Genomic DNA, 8,211 nt, shown 5'->3' on the forward strand with positions numbered 1-8,211 from the left:
TAGATAAGCTCTTAGATAATTTTACCCAGGGGTGCCTTAAAGCAAACAAAAATGAAACAAAAACAATCACTCTGTAGGTTGCCTTTGTAGGACTTCTCCCAGTCCCTGCTTTTCTGGCACACCTTTTGAATCCTTTCCAATTGCTTACTAAAGATGCCTCCCCAAATGGAGTATGGGCTTAGGTGTAACGTACCAGCTTTGTGACCTTGGATAAACTAGTCTACCCCTCTGAGCTTCATTCCTTATCTGTAATGTGGGAAAGTAACTCTTATCTTGTGGATACTGTGGGGTAATATATGAGAAAAGTGTCCTTCCTCACCCCATGGGCAAGGGCCAGGCCCCTTATTGAAGGCCTGGCAAGAGCCAGGCCAGGGCACTTTTCTCAGGAAACTTCCCTGAGAGACCTCCTTTCCTGCAGGAGCCCTTCCCTGAGGCCTGTCACCACCAGTGTGTCCCAGGCATCAATGTCCAGGATGTCCCTGGCTGGCTGATATACCCTGTCTGCATATCCCTCCTGCCAAATCTCTTTGTAGTTAATCTAGAAGGTAATTTTTCTTTATAATAGTGGACAATGGTGGTCCCTTCCCTGTGAATGACATTTGAAATTGTCAATCTACTGATGCCAGTCTAATCTGATTTGGCCAAATACCAGTCAGTAACGAAGGTGGCACCTGCTTTATAATTTCTACCTTAAACCTGGGTCTCTGCTGTTCTTCCTCCAGCTCTCCTTGAGGAATGTTTCCTGCTTACAGAATTCACATTTTTGCAATAGCTACTGTAAAGGAAATTAAGGTGCATGGAGGATACAGGGCACCCTGGCTGGAAGAGGTGATACTCTATTAGGGTGGGAAGTGAGGAGCTTTAATTTTTCATCAAATCCATCCCCTGGCCCAATCCTCCATCTCTGGAGACACCCAATCAGCCCTATTTATGGAGAGAGTGAGGCTACCAGCCACTGACAAAGCTATGTTGGCAGCTTCTGATTTCTGCGGCCACAGCCATTGCTGACGAGGGCAGACAGCTCAGTCTGGTAGTCAGCACTTTCGGATGGGCTGGCAGGTTAACAGTGGAAGTAAGCAAACAGCGTGGAAAGCACAAAGAGCAGCTAGTGTGAGGCTGACCTCATGAGTCTAGTTTCTGGGAAGGTTTGGCAAAGGCAAGTTGGGTCAACATTGTCAGGTGCCATTTTAAACCGAGTCACCTCCATAACTGCCTCCCCTCCACCTCCAACTCCATTTGTTATTTCCTCAACTTGTTAAGCACCAGGCAACCACTCCAAGGCATGCTGTTCCTAAAGGGAGGTGATCTGGGATGGGCCTGAAAAGATAAACCAAAGGACCATGTTGCCATCTAATCTGCCAGCCCTGCTGTATTCTACTACAGAAGTCTGCCTCAAGGCCACTGCACAGTGGTCAGCTATAGTCCTGGATCCTGCACCCACCCCCTGCCACTGCCAGTGTCCTCCAGCCTGGGATTTGGTGAAGTCACTGAGCAGAGATAGAGCAGTCTGTAATGGTGAAAGACACCCAGACCTATGGTGTGCTGGCTGGCTTACACTGGTTCATAAGTGCCAATTACATGCATCTCTTCCCAACTCCACATTCAGCATGTTGGTAGCTTGAAACTGACCACAGTTGGGAGCATTTATACCATGAAAATCAACAAGTGTTATGAAGCAGGGATCTTCTCTGCAGGAGAGTCCGTTGTTGAACATTTGCCAGCACATCACTGCCCAGGCCCCACATTCTGAACAGTCCAGAGCTGTTCCACTGCTCAGTGTGGGAACTAAAGGGTCAGAGAGTGGCGCATAGCCTGCTGGCAGGCTGTGCAGACTTCTGGGAGTTTCCACCTCTTCTTTGAAATCTGGGACCCACTGAGATCACCTATGAAGTAGATACCTATAAGGAGCCACTATGCCCCTCTATCTTCAGAACAAAATCCTGACGCATATCTTGTTATTACAGCAGAACAGGTGCCCCCGAGACCATCTGGCCAGCTCCTTGCCTTTGGGTGAGTGAAAACCTACCTCCTCCAAAGACAGCAGTGCTGAGTTTGAAGATCGTTGGTTCTAGTCTTCTTAAGACATAGGTTCAGTATCAAATCATTCTTCCATCTGCAGAGAATTTTCTAACTAAAATTTCCCTCTTGCTATAATTTATTTATACACCATGCTTAGCTTTCCTTTACATGTGGAAATTTGGCAAGTAATTTCTTGTTGAATAGGTTTCCGCAGAAAACACCTTCAGTCCCTTAGTACTGGCTGACTTTCTTAATCAGTAACCAACAGCCAATCTTTCAAGAAAGCTTCCTTTTTAGCAAAAGAGCCTATTTCACATCTGCACACCCAACCTTATAAATCCACCATTCTCAGTATTGCTACAGTATTCATTGCCTTGGAGTTGCGTTCATGGGCTATTTAGGACATCTGCCCCGCCCTCAAAGAATTCTTTGCTTTCGAGGAGTGCCTAGCTGCATGCATGTCTTTGATCAAGACTGCCCTCCACAGTAACAGATAAGACAGAAAAAACAAGTGCCACTTACTCTGATTCCCAGGGACTTTGTCCGTGAAGTCTGTTTCTGGGGCTTTCCGAGTTTTTATGAAGTCAAGGTTCAATGTCCTGACTGAGTAGGAAGTACTCAGCTTCCTGCGTGATGATGGAGAATTGACTCCAGTTTCACAGTCTTTCAAAATGACAAGCAGGGGACAAAGTTCTTCTTTTTATGTGGTTCAGTGCTCATGAATGGCCACAACGCCCCCAGTGGCCACTTCCTGGAGGTCAAGTTGACTGTGAGGATTTTCTCTGCTCACTCTGAGCCACTTGAGTCTTGGCCCTGGGAGCTCTGCCTTAAGGGAATTGGGGGCAGGGTGGGGGTAGATGGAGCTGCGCTGGGTGAGGTGGGTGGGAGTGAGATGTTCCCAGAATGTTTGGAGCAATCGAAGTGTGGGATGTGTATATTAGGATGGGGGCAGGCCATAGCGCTCTTGCAATCAGTTGCCTTTTTTTTTTTTTTCCTTCTTCTTCCTTAAAGACTGTGAATGGAAGGATTTAAACTGGAACCCCGAGTCCTGTTCATCAAAACCAACTGACATGGGTACGCACAGAGGCAGGAGCTTCTCTTCGTCACTGTGTGCCCCTCTGCCTCTGGGAGCTCATTGTCCCTCTGCTCTCTGCTCCCCATGTCACTTCCCACCAAACCTCACAGAGTGGCTTTGCCCCAGAAACTTCCAGCATGGAGAGAATATAGGTCTGTTGGTTATATTTTGACCTTCCCTTTCTGACGCCCGTTCCTGCTTTATGCGGTGGTCAAACATGGGCCAAGTTCAAATCCCAGCTCTCCACCTGTGACATGGGCAGATCACTCACCTTTCTAAGTGTCCATTCCTGCTTACCTCCGAGGAGAAGCAGGAGGTCACCTTATACATGAAAAATGTCGGAGTGCCTGGCACAGTGAAAAATGCCTGAGAAATGATGCGTACCGTGGCTCTCCTCACAACTGCCAACACATATTCTGCAACTGCCCTTGTGTCTTCTGTAAAGTGGGGACACCCCAACCTTCCTCACTGCATTGCTACAAAGTGCTGTTTCAGAAATCATCAGTGTGAATGTGCTTTGAAAAGGTCACTTGTCCCTTCATGGTTCTGTTTCCTTATCTGTAAAATGAAGAATTTAGACAACATGGCCTAAACTTGGCATCTGACCATCACTTGGCTTCACCCTGAAGAAATAAATGGGGGTCCGCATGTGCCTGGCTATTTACAGTACGTTGCTGGTGGATTAGTTCCACCAAGAGAACAGAGGCTTGTAAGGGCTGTTTTTTCCTTGGTCCTGGCTAAGGCAAGGGACATGGTCAGTACCTCATTCTTGACCAGCCTCCAGCTCTGCTCTAGGTTTTATGCCACAGAGGGGACGTACCAGGCAAATCCACTTGTTCATTGAAGAAATGTTTATTCAGAATTCACAATGTGGCAGGCATGGTGTTAGGTGATCGGGATATAGTGGTGAAGAGAGGCAGGATTCATTCTTGGAGAACTTACAGCTTAGCATGGATCACAAACAATTAAGCAAGCTACCACAATGAGGAACAGCTTTTGCAGTGGCCTGGGAAATACCCTGGGCTAAGGAAAGATGCAGCCAGGGTGGGAAGTGGTGAGGAAGTCCTTTAGAGCAGTGGTTCTCAAAGCGAGGTCCCTGGACCAGCAGCATCAGCATGGGGACATTGCCAGCCAGGCAAATTCTGGCATCCCATGCCAGACCTACTGACATGGAAATCCTGGGGGTGAGGCCAAGCCATCCAGGCTTTGACAAAGACTGTCGTATGATTCTGGTGCATGCTTAAGTTTGGGGAATAGGGATCTAGATTTTCTCAGTGTCTTTGGCTCAGAGTCCCATGTGATCTTTCTCCAGAAGAGCTGGGCTGAACCAGCTGTGAGCTAGGAAGCCTTCTTTCTCTCTTTAGCTCAAAGCCTAAACAAGAGGCTGCTCAGTTGCCTGCTCTGTCTCCCCTCCTACACCCACACCCAGGTCTTCCGTGGCCTTGTAAGGTGGGAGGCACACCCCTGAGTGCACACACCCGTCTCACTACAGCAGATGTATACCATGGGGGGAGCAGAGAGAGACAAGAGAGAAACGAGGAAAGAGGGATGACCTTATCCCCTCCATTTCTCTTAAAGGCCCTTTGACTCCTGTCCTTAAAAACTCTAGTGTTCTCTCAAGGTTGCCATATTGTCTTTGACCCACATCAATGTTCCTCTTCCTTGGAGAGAATGCGGAGATGCGGGCAGCTTCCTTGCCCCGATAGGTTGCAGTGGAAGCCTAGCACCAGGCAGAACCCTGTCCTGGGACAGCCTTCCTCCCCAGCCTTGGCATCAACGCTGGGGGAAGAGATGCAGGGGAGCCTGCCAGTGGTGGATATGGATTTGTTTAACATCTGCAGGGCCCACGGGCCTGGCCGTCGTCAGGTTCAACCTCACATTCAACTGCAGGGCCTTGTCTTCTAGCTACACACTGTCTCCAAATCAGCGATAGTGGGGAACTGAGGGGCTGCTGTGGAAGAACTCCAACAAAACAGTCTCCAGGTTACCACATCTACAGGTTGAGCCAGGTTTGAGGCTGGGAAGAGGTGGATCCCAGAACTAGAAGAAGGTAGGTGAAACCAGTGTTGCTTCTGCTGTGTTAGAGTCACATGTGAAGCTTGAAGGACAGCTCACTCCTAGGCACACCCCCAGATATTCTGATGTACTTGGTCTGGGGTGCACTCGGCATTAGAATTTTAATATGTAAAAAAAATCTGAGAACTAGAATCATTGGCCTTGAGCAGTGGTTCTCATATTTGAATATGCATCAGAATCTACAGAAAGCTTGTTAAAACAGATTTCTCAGCTTGTCCTCAGAGATTAATGTCATTCGGTCTGGAATGGGGCCATTTTTTTTTAGGCAGGGTCTTGCTGTGTCACCCAGGCTGGAGTGCATAGCATGATCATAGCTCACTGCAGCCTCCACCTTCTGGGCTCAGGTGATCCTTCCACTTCAGTCTGAGTAGCTGGGACCACAGATACGTGCCACCACACCTGGCTAAAATATATATACATATGCATATATATATATATATATATATATATATATATATTTGGTAGAAATGGATTTGCCATGTTACCTAGGTTGGTCTCAAACTCCCGGGCTCTAGTGACCCTCCTGCCCCAGCCTCCCAAAGTGCTGGGATTACAGGTGTAAGCCACCATGTCTGGTGTAGAATTTGCATTTCTTTTTCTTTTCTTTTTTTTTTTATTGAGTAGAGGTGAGGAACTAGGATGTTGAAAAGTAAAAAAAGGAGAGAAGGAGAGGAAGAAAGAGGAAGAAAAAGAGGGAGAGAGAACAGGAATATTGCTTCATTCTAAAAATGGGTATTAATAATGGCCGATCAATATTTTGTGTATTTAAAATGGAGAACTCTATAAATATTTATTGAGTTTACTTGTTCCAGGTCTGAGTTGAAGTCCTCGATATCCTTATTAATTTTCTGTCTTGTTGAATCTAAATCTCGTTATGGGTCTTATGTATCTGGGTATTAAGATCTCTTATTGTTGCATTGATCCTTTTGCATTTCTAATAAGTTTTGAGAACCACTGGTCTATGGGAATTCTCTGAGATGTAATTTGTTTATATTTTTGAGTGCACAAAATATAAGGTGAAGAGCTAAGTTTGCCTATCCCTGACCCCATACTTCCCCCATTTCTCTTCCCAAAAGGAAAAACAGTATCAGATTTTCATGTCACTTTGAACGTAGATAACACACACACACACACACACTTTTTATACACAGGTGAGTGAATACAATACACATTGTCTTCCATTGCTTTTGTCACTGAATGTCATACCCAGGAGATTCTTCTCCACCAGCAAGCATATGGGAATAGGCATTTAGGCAGTGACTGTAGCCCCTTGATGTGGTGGAAAGAGAGACGTATCAATAGGTGCACACCTGAAGATCCTAACTTTGGGCTTTTCTAGGGCTCTGACTCTTTAATTTAATAGCCCCTCTTCTGTCAGCCCCGTGACTTGGCCTGCTGGCTCCTCCTCTTCCGTCTCACATATTTGCCTTTCATGTCCTGCACGCATCATCCATGGCATTCGATCTTGACCCAGCCCTGTTTCTGCTTCTCCTTTCCTGATGCAACCTTATGCTCTGATTTAACCAAGGCAGGGCAGGGCCCAGGCACCTCAGCTGCATGGAGCCTGGCTGTCACTGACACAAACCTTTTATGTTTAGCTGCTACATAAGTAGGTTAATTTCTAAGAGAGGGAAGGTGGTGCCGTGATCATGGAGATGTCCCTGTTGCCTGACCCTGGGGCACACTGTCTGGTTCCATGATGAAAGAAGTTGCTTCTGATCCCAGGCTATTTTCAGAGCACCAAAGTCAGATGGGTTAGTGTCTCACAGATGGGCAAGAGTGGTTTTGGGAGATGTAAGGGGGTCTCGGGCGGTAGCCACCCCAGGTCCCTTTACATCACCTCATTTCCCTGCTTCTGGCCCCCTGACCCTACTCCTCTTGTCTTGCCTAGTTTCTTTCCCCAGCCTGTCTTTCCACCTCCCCTCCATGCTTCATACTTCCTCTATCCAGGTGGTCATTTTTCCTCCTGCATCTCTGCCTCTTTTTGCCTGCTTGGCCCCTGGCCTCTCCCAGGCACTCTCTTACCTCCCATTCTACAAACTCCAACCTGACAAACCAAGGGGAAAGGGGCCAAGAGTTCTTTGCCCCTTCTCTCCCTTCTTTCTGTCCTGCTCATCTATCCCATTATGCTTCATCGTGTCTTAAGGCAAAAGCGGGCGTTGGGAACATCTGTGTCAGACCCCTCACCACCTCCTCCCTAAAGGAGGCCACCTCCTCCCTGATGCCTTCCTGTTCTCCATGGCAGGAAGTCATCAATGAGAGGCTGATATTGTACCTCTGAGGTTTTTAAGCTTTCTAGGGGGGTGGAGGGGATACCTGTGTTGAAATCTCATTATTGTGTACTTTTGACAGCAAGTAACAAACCAACAGACACAAAATAGAAAAGAAAAGAAATCATTTTTTTCTCACAAATCTAGGTATTAGCTCTGGTTTGAAATTACTCTTTAACATTCTCTTGTAATATTTCTTGAGGATTTCACTATTCACATGTCTTTCTATTTGTCTTTACAGCCTAACACACAACCTCAGAACTCAGAGGCTCAGAACTCACAGTGACATTTTTCCCATGATTCTGTGAGTTGGATGAGTGATCCAAGGCGCTCTCACTCCCACATCTGGGGTTGGGGCCAGTTGTTGACTGTTCGTCTTTATGTGGCTGCTCATCCTCCAGTCGGCTAGATAGACTACACTGCATGGCAATCTCAGGCCAGTTACGAGAGTACAAAGTAGAAGCCGTAAAGCATTTTAAGGCATAGCCTCAGAAGTCAGGTAATGCTGCTTTTGCAAGTAAGTAACAAAGCCAAGGAGCGTTCAAGGAGTCAGGAAATAGAAACTACCTTTGTTGGAGGAGCTACAAAGTCACATTGTAAACGGCTGTGTGTACTAGGCTGGGGGGAGTTTGAGGCCGTGCTTTACCTTCTGCCACAAGGCACACATTTCCTCTAGCTCCCTAGCCCAGTAGTTCCTTGAACTCCATCCCTCTAACGGTCTTGTATTCCCCACACCTGGGTCCCTACTCCCATGATCATAGCTCCTGAATC

At 47.0% G+C, this 8,211-nt stretch overlaps 1 protein-coding gene across 2 annotated transcripts in view; it reads right to left on the reverse strand.

The window, feature by feature from the left end:
- Positions 1-8,211, reverse strand: part of CCR1 (C-C motif chemokine receptor 1) — a 173,024-nt gene that overhangs the window by 3,752 nt on the left and 161,061 nt on the right. The window contains exon 1 of one of the 2 annotated variants that reach the window (XM_008981469.3): positions 2,542-2,695. The exons of the other annotated variant lie outside the window; for it this stretch is intronic. The gene's annotated coding sequence lies outside the window, so the exon portion shown is untranslated. Of the gene's footprint in view, positions 1-2,541; positions 2,696-8,211 lie in introns of those variants that run through there. 2 annotated transcript variants of the gene reach the window in all.

This window comes from Callithrix jacchus, chromosome 15 (assembly GCF_049354715.1).
Source record: "Callithrix jacchus isolate 240 chromosome 15, calJac240_pri, whole genome shotgun sequence".
NCBI lineage: Eukaryota > Metazoa > Chordata > Mammalia > Primates > Cebidae > Callithrix > Callithrix jacchus.